This window comes from Macrobrachium nipponense, chromosome 1 (assembly GCF_015104395.2).
Source record: "Macrobrachium nipponense isolate FS-2020 chromosome 1, ASM1510439v2, whole genome shotgun sequence".
In the NCBI taxonomy this organism is placed as follows: Eukaryota; Metazoa; Arthropoda; class Malacostraca; order Decapoda; family Palaemonidae; genus Macrobrachium; species Macrobrachium nipponense.
Genome location: NC_087200.1, coordinates 180,063,512 through 180,078,080, shown reverse-complemented (window position 1 = coordinate 180,078,080; position 14,569 = coordinate 180,063,512).

Sequence of the window (14,569 nt, the reverse complement as noted above, 5' to 3'; positions counted from 1 at the left end):
CATAATACGGTGTAGCTGACAGGAGAGACATCTCAAAATATCGATATAATTTAAAAATTGATACCTTGCATCTCAAGCACACTTCCTTAAACAAAAAGACATCGGCTAGAGGACAAATTCTGACTTCTTAAGATTCAGCGTTTTACCCTACAGGCATTTTTGCTCTCATTTTGCCTAAAGTGAAATTGTTATATGCAAATTGTGCCTACATTATTTCTATATGCTGATGCTTCCACAATATATGCTGTAATAGGAAAAATATGTTCAGTAGTTTTTTTCTTAAGTTACAGTTTTATTACTGAAGGTAATACCATACTAAATCTGGAACTGTTAGCTTCTCAGTTAGCTATCAAATGTTTCCTAACTATATCTGTAGTTGGTTTGCTCTCTGGAGCGAAAGGGCTACTCTTTATTGACAGTCAAATATTGTTGAGCTGCATCTAAAGAAATAAAGCTCATAAGGTGACCACATTTGTAAATAAAGAACTTAGAGCCATTTCTAATTTGTCGGATCAAATAACAGTTAGTTTGTAAAGTATCTCTGGCATATATTCCAATGCTTCAGACTCAAGCTGGTATTTGGAATAGCCAAGGGGTCAGTTGGGGTGTATTCATAGTGCTGTAGAGAGTGATTTAGGTTACTCCTATTTAAGGTCATGAAAAAATTTAAACTCTATTTAAGATTACTTATTATGCAAGTTTTATTTGGTTAATAAGGGATATGAACGATGTATTTACTACTGAGGTCATATTATTTAATAAAAGCCACAGTGACACCTGCAGAGTCAAGCACTAATTATTCAATAAAAATATTGGAATAGAGAACCTCACCCCTTTAACTCCAAGTTTTTTTTTTAAACCGCAATTCTGCACTTTGAGGGCAAAATCTATTCGGCCAATTTAGTTTATTTTTAGACAACAAAACGATAATTTGTTCCAAAAGTAGAATTAACAAGAACGTTGAATATGCATTGTGAATATGCAGACCAAAAACTAACTAAAAAATAACCATAAAGGGGTTTATACAGGAGGCCATGCTAACACGGAAAAGTTCGAAGCTGAAGATAACCGAAGATCATCCAGTTTTAAGCTTTTCGTCAATCTCTTTTCACGTCAGATAGTGAATATTTCTAGTGCTAAATCAGGATAATTAACCAGAAGTGTCTCCAAATACTGCCAAAACATCACCAAAAAACCCGTCTTGACGTTAGGTGTGTTTTTCTCAAAAGTAAAATTTTATAACTTCAAAGGCCAAAGGCGCCATTGATTTTGAACCTAGAGGCATAAGTCTTTTTGTTATTTGTTTCTGAAAGGTTCTATTTCTTTTTTCATTTTAGCTTATTTGAAGTTATGTTTATATTACTTATTTTTCTTTATGAATTTTCAATATTTAAATTTCTATTTTTTCTGTCATCAATTAGTACCAACAGCTAAGAATGTTAAAGTAATTGAACAATTCAATCTGTATAGTTTTCAATATTACTTACAAAAATTTGATTGATATCAAAACAGAATATCCTTAACAGTTGAAAATAATGTATAATTATGCTGTTTTGTTCATTTGTTTTATCTTCTATGAAGTTTAGATTTTTGTAATATCGCTAAAAGTTTTCAGCATTTTTAAAGTATGATCAACAAAGTTAAATGATTTAATTAGGATTAAATGAAAAAAAGAAAAATATAGGGGTCATAAGTTGGTGTAACAAAACATACTTCTAAAGTATTTTTCTCCAGTATCTTGTCCTGCTGCCAATATTAATCTGACTGTGCCATCTGCACATATTGGTACAAATTTTACACGCCACATATGACTCAAGGATAGAAACGGGGAAAAGGTTAAGGCTTAAATTAGCTTGTTTCAAAACAAGAGCTTTTCATCTAGAAGCTGTCACATCCATTTCTTGCATTAGGGTCTAGCCACTGCAACGACAAGACTATCCAAAAGGTATGAATAACTCGAGAGACTAAGAGGGCATTGTGGTTATTACGATTACATGCACATCTGGTAAAAAGTGACCATCAGACTCGATGTATATTTACATCTAAAAAGCAATAAAAAAGAATTCCCACTTGGCTACGGTGTTCAGGGATATGTATGTACCAGCAACAACAGATTTACATCTTCCTCGTGGTCAGGTCGGCAACGTTCGAATCCTGCTACCGAATTTAAGAATTACTGTATATTCTTCAGTTTCGATCAAAGCCTTTCTAGTGACAAGTGTATTAAAAAAGTGTGACGAACTCGAATAGTTAAGAGGTACTGTAGTTATTACAATTATATACGTATCTGGTAAAAAGTGACCATTAGATTATATAAACATATTTCAACCTAAAAAGCAATGACAACGATTGCCCAGTTGGCTACGCTGATTAGAGGATAGGTCTATTCCAGTTCTAATGAATGTATCTGAATACAACAGGGACATGTATGTATGTGCGGCAACGTCACCACGCTCTTATACTCTAGAAGTGGGTTCGAATTCTTCTACCGGACATCACAATTCCTTCATATTCATGCATTTAAATCGAGGCATTTGTAGTGACAAGCATATCTAAAAAGTGTGAGAAACTAGAGAAATTAAGAGGCATTGTAGTTATTAAAATTACATACGTATCTGGAAAACAAGTGATTAGTAGATCCTATTCGACAAATAAATAAAATATACATTTTATATATACATATATATCTATATAATACACACGCATACACACACACATATATATATTATATATATATATATATATATATATATATATATATATATATATATAGATATATATATATATATATATATATATATCTATATATATATATTATATATATATATATATATATATATATATAGATATATATATATATATATATATATATATATATATATATATATATATATATATATATTATATATATATATATATATATCTATATATATATTATATATATATATATATATATATATATATATATATATATATATATATATATATATAGATATATATATATATATTATATATATATATGTATGTATATATATATATATATATATATATATATATATTATATATATATAATATATATTAATTGAATTGGCCAAAATACCAAGTTGACGCCATCGTAATATTCTGTCCAACATACCTTTTGTTAGCAATATATACAAAGTAAAATTTTCATGTTTCTCTCTTTAAGGGAATTATATTTATATAATTTCGTCGTTATCAAAATTTTACTTCATGGTGTTAAAAGCCCCTCATTATCCTACTCTTTTTCGAGTTATAAGCTCAATGTTCCTTCGAAAACGAACTATTTCAAAGCATTTGTCCGCAGAAAATATTATTCATTAACATTGCTTCCTCATTATGGCAAGTGATTTTTCTCGGATTTTGCCAATTATCAACATTTCATTTATTTACAAACGATGAGAATTAAATACACCAACTAGCATGTCAAATTAAACCTTTCAAAGCTGTTATAATGCTACGTAAATGTTTCACCCTTTACACTTCTGAGCGATCAAGTGCCTCTTTTGAAATGCTCTCCACACCGTAGGTACTGTCGGCCAAAAAACTCGTGGCAGAGTTTCATAATTTTTCGTTCACTTGCCTGACGCCACGCTTCATGCCTTATTTATCGATTTTTCTTTCCAAAGATGGAAGAAAATCGTATGTAATGACGTTAAAAACAGTCACTGATATCTTTTAGAACATTACGTTATGTTATTGTAATAATATTTCCATATAGCAAAATTGACGTGAAACGAAACGAATTGATAAAAAACGTCATATCACAACCATAGATATACATTACCAAATAGATAGGAGACACCTATCACTAGTAGTATCGCTAATCATAGACCTTAAATTATCATTTCAAATATTAAGTGAAGGTAGTTGAACTATTCCATTGTTAAATTTTACAGAAAAACATTGGAATCTCACAAAATGCTATCAAATTTAAAAACAAAAAGAAAAAAATAACGATCTCCTAAACAGTGTGAAACCAAGCGACCTCACTCTATTGCTTTTGATGTTATGTGCACGGGAATCTAATGTCAATGTGTCATTTATTGGTCTAAGAAACGTCCCTTGATGAGCGAGAGACAACTATTGCACTGCATTCGGTGCAAGTTGCTGTTGGAGAGATATCAAGAAAGCTTAATAAACCGGAGAGAAAATCATGCCTAGATGAATTAAATTGTTTAAAGAACGGCAAAATTTAGAACATGGGCCAGAGGGGAACACCTCAAAGCACCACAAGAGAGCAAGACAATACAGTGTAAACGTTGCTGAACAACATTCATTTGTGAATTGAATGAATTCTAGTGCATCGTCACGACATTGCTGAACCAGGAATCATGACTAGCTCTATGCTTATGACTGGTGTCTGATGAATACTTTAGATGGAGAGGAAGAGATTTTTAAATCTCCACTTGAAATCTTTTGATAGGTGTCTAATGAATAAGTCTAATGAATAAGCAAACGTATCTTTGATGGATGAGAGATTCAGTTAGGCTTACTCTTTTTGTTTTGTTTTTTATCGGTGGCCAGTGAATACCACAGATAGGGAGGGAAACAGTTTCTATGATGCATGCATTTTTTTTTCTTCAAAAGCTAAAGCATACATTTATTAGGAGATACTTTATCAACATCGGCCTAATCCCTCCATCACTCCTATACGCCACCTCCGCTCTCTTCTACATCTCGGGCGACTCGAGCCGACTTCTCACTACGAACTCCATGGCTTGAAAGCATCAGTAATGATAACGGTTATTTTGAAATTCCCCGCACCGACAACGGGCGCTTAAAATGCATGTTTATAAAATATTTTCTATTCAAAGAAACTTTTATCTTTCATTCCCTAAAATATGTGCATACACTCGTGTTACACCCTGTAGCCGTCAAAGAGCAACCCTTGATTAAAGCAGTCTTGAAAAAAAATAGAAATAAAAACATGAAATAGACTTAAACGAGAACGTCACCTTTCATATTTCTTATCCTTTCAGCTACTTTATAATATGCTTATGGTAGTAGGTCGAGAATATACATGTGAAACTAATTTGAATTAATTTCTAGTTAGAAGAAATGAATAACTACAGAAAGATCAACCTAAGAAAGCTTTAATGAAAGTAAGCCTTTCTTAATGTATTCGTCAGTTTTGACTCCCACAGCTTTCCAACGTGTCCAAATGAAACAGGGTGATATGCAAGGAATTCGATAAAAAATAATACTGAATTATATCGTTTGATTTTTTTTTTTTTTTTTTTTTTTTTTTTTTTTTTTTTTTTTTGATAGCTAGGTCTGAGTTAATTATGTTAAGCAATTATGAAAAGGATACGAAGAAAGGCAGAGCATTGCTAATAAAACAAGAATAACAGGAATAATTAAATAAAGCAGATTAATATATATATATATATATATATATATATATATATATATATATATATATATATATATAATGTTATATATATATATTACGTATCCGAGAGAGTATACTGCTCAAAATAGACCTAGGCTAATCATGTGTGAAAATCAGAAGTCCAATTTAGGCCCACTAAATATTATGTCATGCAAATTATTTTATTGATCAAAGGGCAAAATTAGTTTAATTAAACATCGTTTTCAAAGAATGTTAACGACTGGATGTATTGTTTATCGGCTGTAGGAGACGAAATGACAACATCCCAGTGCAGTACGATACGTTGAGTCAAGACTCGACCGGCAGCAAAGTCAACTTCAAAATGCTTCGGTATGCTGTCACGAAGCTAGAGTTGAGAATAAAATTAGAAATCGTGGACCCATTGGTATATATTTTCCTTACTTTGTAAAATAATTATCTTTAATACGTTGAATAAATCTACTCTATTCTAATGTAATTTATTTCAAGTATAGCACCTTTGAAAGGAATGTTATTTATTGTTAAGCAAATAATCTGGCACCTGCATATGGCAATATTTCCATAACGAACAATGAATTAAGAAACTACGCCAATTCTTCGTTGGCCGTCTGTACATCAAAATAATTCCTAAGAACCCCTTTAGCGATAAATAAAATTCATAATACTTAGTTGATTCCCTGCTGTTATGCTTCAAGTCGGCGGCTCTTCCCTTTCATCATGTACTTGAGTTGATGTTACTACTGCAATACTCACTGACACCTATCACTATAATATTACACAGAGCGCGTGCGTGCGCGCGCGCACACACACACACACACACACATATATATATATATATATATATATATATATATATATATATATATCTATATATATATATAATATATATATATATAATACATATATATATATTAATATTAATGTGTGTGTGTTTGTGTCAACTGATTCGCGATTTGGAGTTACTACGAAGTGGCGCTCGACAGAATGAAGCTCCTCATCAATTAAATAAAAGGGCATTAATAACTTATAATGCATGAAAGCAAAGTATTCGAAAAAAAAAATGTCGGAAAAGGTTCCATTGCTACTCTTTTTAGTACGACGCCACATGTGACAACTTGACATCAAACCTAAAGGCATAAGTTCCACTGAAATTTAATTACACTAACTTTTTAAAAATCAGAACTAAACAGTCTACAATATAAATAACCATATTTCCATGATTTCAATAGTCCACAAATGATTCATCAAACGTATAAGCCGATTAACACAAAGTCCCTTGAATTTCAATAAATCTCTTGCACTTTCGATAGCAAAAACACATCTGACAACTTAGTTTTTCCTATCGACTCTAGCATACTCCGTAGACGGGATTTTATTATTGGATTTTTATGTTCTAACAAGCGTGAGTGGATCAGCAGATCTCTATAATATCAGGAATTTTACATTTACTTCTAGAGATTACGATCACTTCATAGTCGATTAGTAATTTCCTGAACCTAGAAATGTTTTCTATGATTTTCTTTTTCCGTGTTTTGGTCTCTTATGGGGTCATAGAAGAAATTTAGCTGGGTTTTACAACTCAATCAACACAATGTCAGTTTTAAAGAAAAAGTTGAAGAAAAAGTTGAAAATGTTACACCTTGCGAATCTTTTTCTTTGATTATTATTGATAAGCCAGCATCGGCAAATGAAACTTGAATCTCTCCTTGCCTATGAAATGTGTGCCGTGCCCTCATATCTAACTGACGAACATGGTTGCCTCCGTAAAGGTAGCAAGTAACAGCTGGTCAAATGCCTTGGTGTGCCAGAGACATTGCTAACTCCCGCAAATGTTGTCATTGTAGATATATCACAATTATTTTATCATACTGAGTGGCCATATGGGGGCACTCGATCAGATCTAATTGGCCCATCCATGGTCGCCTAGGTCTCTACCCAATTGGATCATGAGAGAAAACGCAGGGCTGGTGATATTATCATCAGCTATGAGCTCTCCATTGCCAGCCCATTATCGAAATGAGATGTATTTCCGAAAAGCAAGAGCAACATGAGGAGACTGGCTAACATGTTGCATACCTTCACCATTGATGAAAATGTTACAATAGATACTCGAGACATTGGTGCATTTGCCCACAATGATGCAGACAGCATGATTTCCTATGTTCTTCACGCTGGTAGTATTAGAAAAGGTACTATACGTGATGACTCTGTTTTGTCCTGTTGGTATGATGGGTATACTGGAGCATTGGGATGGGACAGTCCTTGATATCATTGCAACTTGTTCTAAATATCTTCAACTCCTTGGCATGCATACCCTCCAGAAGTGCGACACAACCTCATCCATACGGTAAAGGTAAGATCAAGGCATTAAATATTTGGTAAAACTTCAGAAGCATGCTGTACTGGATATTAAAAAAAAATCTCCTACGTGTGAAACGCTATATAAAAAGTATAGTCATTATATGAGATTGAACGAGGTGGAATTAAATGAGCTTGATAAGTTTTTACCTCAAATTTTTCCTAACTACTAAAATCCGCAGAGAAAAGAGTACACTATGACGTCTTACACGTTTGGCCATATCACAATTTAATTTTTTGACACAGGTGTCCTGAATGAGGTGGAGCATCTCTAGACCGAGATTTTAAAAGGACGAGGCAACAACAGCTTGTTCTCAGAAGTTAGATGCCTCTCACCTGCAGAACACCACTTTCCCCACTTGTGCTCCCCTGCTTCCTCTGGGGATCCTACACATGTTCTTTTACCATCCATAGTGCGCAGATTGATCAGCAAAGGAGAAGACAACAAGCCACGGATTTTCAGGTACTGTTAAAGTAATTTCTGGTGCAGTCAGTGAATCGTTTTGGCATCTTATCTGTATTTCGTTTCATTATTCCAAGATGGATGACTTCCCCTCCTTCTTGGCTCAGCTTCTCACTCCCCAATTTTGGTTCAATGCTGTACTTAATTACCCTGGTGATGCTAGTAATATTAAACATCCCATAGTTAATTTAGCAATGTAGTATTCCTTTCTCTATAAGCCCCCTGTCATTCTATGCCCCCTGTCATTCTATGCCCCTTGTGAGTGAGCTTTGATATGGAATACTAAGAGCAAGTAATCCGTAACGTTTTCCCATGTATCCATCACCTTAGTGCTGATGATAAAATGCAATCTCTTTGCAGGCAAATATCGTGCCTGGTTGTGAGAGAAAAATTGGGAACACTTGGATATGACGCATGCATTTAAATAACCCGTTTTGTGCAAATCATATACTTGTATCTGAGTCATTTCCCAGCCACATGTTTCCAGTGGACCTGCAGGCAACCACCTTCCATTAATTTCTGGACCTACACATAATTTAAATGTAAAAATAGTTCATTTAAACTAAAATCCAGAGTTTTATGTAAATTCCTCCTTTCAGTAAAATTAGCCTTCAGCTGTAGATTTTTGTTTGTTATAACCCTCGTCCCTCAATGCAAGACCTTTTTAGGAGTGCTAGTAAGTCACGTCCCCTCACTTTATACAGAGGAAACGAGCCGTTTATAACATTATTATAATTTTTTAAATTAAAAGTTACTGCTGCATCAACAGCATTAATGATATAGAGGTTTATCTCTATTTTTCTAATTGTGGTTTTCTCTTAGCTGCTTAAAATGGTGAGCAACGCACCAAAGGTTGGCATGTCGAAAATCAATTAACAATAAATGTCGGTTTTATTACAACGCCTGGGATGTTAGTTAACATTTAAAATTCATTTTGAATTTCAGCTATTCAGTGGATTAGGGCCGACATTTCATCTGGGGCTCCAGACGTTTTCTAAACGGAGGCTGCTGAATGACTGAATGAGGAAAGTGAGTCCGTTTCCTTATGTACTGGCAGTTCCAAGGAGCAAGCATTGCATTTGTACAGATCTGCGCAGCTGCATGACGGTACGGCAAGCCACATTTTGATTGGCCAATGGCTGTGTGACTCCACTGCTGGACATCTGAAGAGATGCTGCAAAGAACCACCTACATTGCAACAAATGAGGTGCACTGATGGCACTAACCCCCTACGGGAAATTTCTAGTGGTAATATAGTAATTGTCAGTAAATTTCTTTCCAGCATCAGTAATGTATTATTAACTTTCTTGAATTTCTTGGTTCTATCTAGTCGGCTCCTTAATGGGTATTAGTTTTTAATAATTATGTCAGCTTATCAGACCGCCATGGAACTTTGCTGGATTAGATTTTGATTTTCGTATTATTTTATCTGAAGTATTTTGAATGAAATTAACAAAATAATTATTAGTTTCATTACAGTCTTTTAAATATTCAAATAGTGGGATATGCCTCATAGTGTATTTCATATCGCTCCCAATCTGTTTTATAAATGTTATAGTGAGGTACATGTTTTGCAGGATTATCTGTACTAAGAACATTATTACTGGATATGATCACTGGTGGATAAAAGTCGTCGACTGTATTTCAAATTAATTTGTCTGCTATACTTGAGACACAGAGATAAGATTACCGAGGAAAATGTTCCATGTGTTTTTGAATGTGTTGATTTCGTCTTAATTTACACACCATAATGTAATTTTAATCCATGAACTCTTCTATTTTACTTCCCGCTCTATTTGAGTTTGTAATCCCATGCTGGTTTGGGTACGTTAAAATCACCTACCATTAATGATAAGTTCCTTGGAATTCTTAAGTAATTCTTTATTAATGATGTAAATTGCACTAGGTTGTATAAATCATAAATTAAATAATTATGGTTTTTTACTCGGCTTCTAATACCTTATATCTGCATGTTAGTAGTGTTTACAAGAGCTTTGTTATAACATAGTTTGTTATGTACATATATGGCTGTGCATAAATTTTCTTCTTCCTCTAAGTTGTTGATGCTAAGGAGTACTTAGCTATTTTTATACAGTTCTGTTGACATGTTGTATACATAACATTGGCTCGTATTCTTTTAGGAATCATTCTATTACTCCTAAATGTATTCTGGTCTGCAGATCATTACATTCCATCGTATAATATAGCTATTGAAAATATGTTAAAGCGGTTCAGTTTTGCTTTTCTTATATATGTATTATCAACTTGGATTATTTCTGGTAATTGACTCACGACTTTGTTTTTATTTGTAATAAATTAAGTATACAGTGCACATGCAACCTTTTTCATGAGTATTACAGTCAATAGTTTTTCCCTCTCTATATCTCATAAAATGTCTCAATTTTTGTTAGACTATCTTTTGTTAAACTATCTTTTAATATGTTTTTGTTCTAAGTGCACAATTCGACGAAGCTTTAGATTTTTACATCCCCATGTGTTATCATGTATATTTGTTACTTAATTTGCACTTGTAAAAATGATTGGTGATGGAGTAATCGCTTCTCCCTATACATAATCATTCTTATCTATGGTATGGTTCTCTTTTCCTCCCTCCATGATATAGATATCTGTTTACATTTGTTGTAAATTTATTCGAGGAGATAAAGGTATATTCTTATTTTATTTCTGCTTGTGTTCTTCCTTCATATCTTTGGTTTAACTGATATAACAGTTCATTTCTTCGTTTGGGTGATGTTCTCTTCAAATGTATCTTTTTATTTTGAATTTACGGTCCTTCACAACTTTCCTCTGCTAATCCTGTAGTAAACTCCTTCTTCTGTTCCTATTTGCATTAATATTTTAATTTAATTTGAAAAAAATATTATCCATATAATTTGCACTTGTTTCTTGAATTCTTACCATTTATAGTCTTTTTCTGTTTACTTCTTCTTGAGATTAATTTTTCTGCATTTTGTTACTTCTGGCTGTAGGTGTGTGTGTTTTTTTTATTACTGATTCTTGTTATTGGAAGACATGCATATGTCTCAGTTGGATCTTTAATTCGCTGCACTTCCAATTATAATTTAGCCTCTTCTATACACATCCCTGATCTTTCTTGTAATTTGTTCTATTCTGTATTCAATATATGCATAAGGCCTTGTATGATGATCCTGCTCACAGTTTACATACTTAGTTTTCACGCCACACGTCCTCCGTGGATTGGAAATGTTTCCCCAGATCCACAACACGCATATTCAGGTTCATTTCGACAATTTCTATTCTTATGCCTATACTATAACTGACACGGTAGTGGCTTTGGGACATAAGGGCAGATCTCTCTGTTATGGACCAGAATTTTAACTTCTTGAGGTACATCTTGACTTTCAAATTTCATTTTGGCTATTTTCAGTATTTGTTTATTCATCTGTTTAATTGGTACAACATTCATAGTATAATATATTTTATTTTTATTTTTACATTGATATTATCTCTTTCTTTACAGAGAAATAGTTTTCATACTGATTTTTTTCTAGTGGCTTCAATAAGACACGCCTTTTACTTTATCTGTCTAACTACATATTGCCACTCACTGAAATTCGATTTATTAAATAATTTTCCAATCTTAGTGTTGACATTTTTTGGTCTGTTTCCAAGGTTAGAAACCTTGACCAACTTCCACTCCCAAAGAGGGAGTCCACGTGAGTCAAGGTTGGGTCATGCCAATATTTGCTCTTTTTGGGCTTACTATATGGTATTTTGTTTTTAATACCACTGACTTTTGTAAATTGAGCTTTCCTCAGAACAGTCCATTGCCACTCCAGAGGTCGTGGGGAGTTTGGATTCATATTCCTAATACAAATAATATACATTTTGTCCAGGATGAGGACCCTCTCATCAGGGAGACCCAACAGGGGGAGGAGCAATACTGTTACCCACAGTGGTAACTACCCTGGGATTCTCAACCTGGTTATGTCCTTCGCAGTACTGAGGGCATGGTTTAGCATAAAAATACCCCCTCGCTCGACCATGTCGGCATCCCGTCCAGCTGCATCCTCATTCAAAGTTACAATAGAGGTGACTTTCATAATTCAATACCGCGCAAACGTCGTCAACGAAGGAAGAAAGGAAGGGAAAAATTTATAGGAGGAACATTAAAGAAATTATAGATCCCAATGTTCAGCAGAATCCACAGCAGAAAGAGTACCAGTAAAGGAGCATACACTCCCTGTAGTGGATCCTTAAGGCCCCCACCTCGTCAATGGGTTGGGATCAAGGTGGCTCAGGGTATTATAATACCATAAAGATATGAAGCTTCAAGACCATTTTGAGCAATAAACAGCAATAACTGGCAATCCTAACCCTTAAGAAGCATTAATAATTTTTTAACATTTTCTTAAGGTTTTCAAGCACCATGACTATTATGAGCAAGAAACAGCAATAAAAGGAAATGTTAACATGTAATTTGCATTATTAATTAACGACACAATTTCTTAACTTTCCATGGCAACGGGTCGTTCTGAGGTAAAGATAATTTCTTTACTTTTAAACAAAGGCGTATGGTTACACTTACCTAATTCCTTTATCCCGTTTTGAGCTGAAAGAATAACCATAAATTAAAACAAAATAGGAGAAGGGAAATGGGAGGGATATACCCACTTTGTAAGAATGGAGCGTGTAATACTCAGGAAACAAAATCAAGGATTACCAAGTTTGATCACTCATTTACACGAGGTTCAATTCTCGTAATGGCTTCAGTATCCGCTGTTTAGTCCTATTTAGTAAACATCCCGTGTAATCCGTAGTTCTACCTAACTTTGTCAGGTATTTTCAAAGAGCATTTCACAGTTCATGTTAATTAATATGTGAGTGACACTACTTAGAACTCACCAGAATCAACAACTGCCACAGTAAATATTAACTACCCAAATAAAGATAGTGGAAAGACAGAAAAATTATTCTAAAAAACACCTCATACTACTTTATTCTACATTAGCAATCGTCATTCAATTATCTTCTATATTCAGTTAACAGAAACATATAGGTGTGGAACAGAATGCTGTAAACAACATCAACAATGGACTTAAGATAAAGCAACTGTGGAGACAATGAACTAAGAAAAACACTATATATGCACAACTCTCATAGGCTTTATAAACAAATTCGACAACAAATAGCCAGTCTCTCAGTAAATCAACCCGCTTCAAAGCTTAAAAATAAGCGTGTCACCAAGAGTTTCTGGGAATAATAGTTATTAAATGGGCTCTTTTTCTTTCAAAGTAAAAAAATAATACTAGGCTTACTGTAACAAATGCCACACTCATATTATTTCGATATGGTTCAAAAAGCAGTTATTATACACTTAAGCCGATTAGCTTAAAGGCTTTTGAAATGCAGTAGCCATTGTAAATGGAAGGGAAACAAAAACTAGAATGATGATTAAGCCGCTTGTACAAACGTCAGTATCTAAAACAAAGATTTTTTAGCCTTACAAAACAACATACTTCCAGTAATGCCATGTAGACGCTAGTATTTTGCAGACCCACAACTCATCATTTAACTCGCATTTGAATTAACCACTACCTGAACCGTGGATGTGCTTTTCACACAATATTAGATAGTTCATGGTGTGTTTTAGCAGTTTATCCATAGTTGAACATATAATTGACGCATTATAAATAGCCATCACCACAACAGCCTCCTTGCCATTATAGACAATAGGAATCCCAAGTAATGCTCTCGTTTCTTAATATTAATTAAGACAAAGACCAGATTCTACCTTGCTATCAAGGGATTTGTTTTATAATATTTCACCTCGGCAAAAAGCATGGGGATACCAATTAAATCATAAAAAAAATTCTCGATTTCGGCACATTGGTCTCACTTTTACAAGTTGGCTTATCCTAAGATTTTATTTCTATTCAAATAATCTGACTAATAAATATAAACAATGCAAGTTGCATCAAATAAATTACAACCCAAACCAGTGCACAATTTGAACCATTAACTGTGGCTTCATGGACGTGAACAAGGTCCCATGGAGAGTGCCATGAGGAATAGATGAATCCCCGAGAGTCACATGAATACTGTCCAACCCATGTTGTGCAGAGATGAATCATGCAATACAAGAGTATGCAGCCAGTTAGGTTCTCTACCAGTGACCAAGACAAAGATGTTATCTACAGCACGCCGAGTGAAAGGAACAGCAGACACAGAAAATCATAACTTTTCAGACATCAAGAAGTCCATTTGATGTTAATGATCCAAGCCTGCATGGCACCGACACACCTTGAAGACCTGAACAATGCCTTCAGATACGAACTTTGTAGTTATCCGCCTGCACTTTTTGATACAAATGT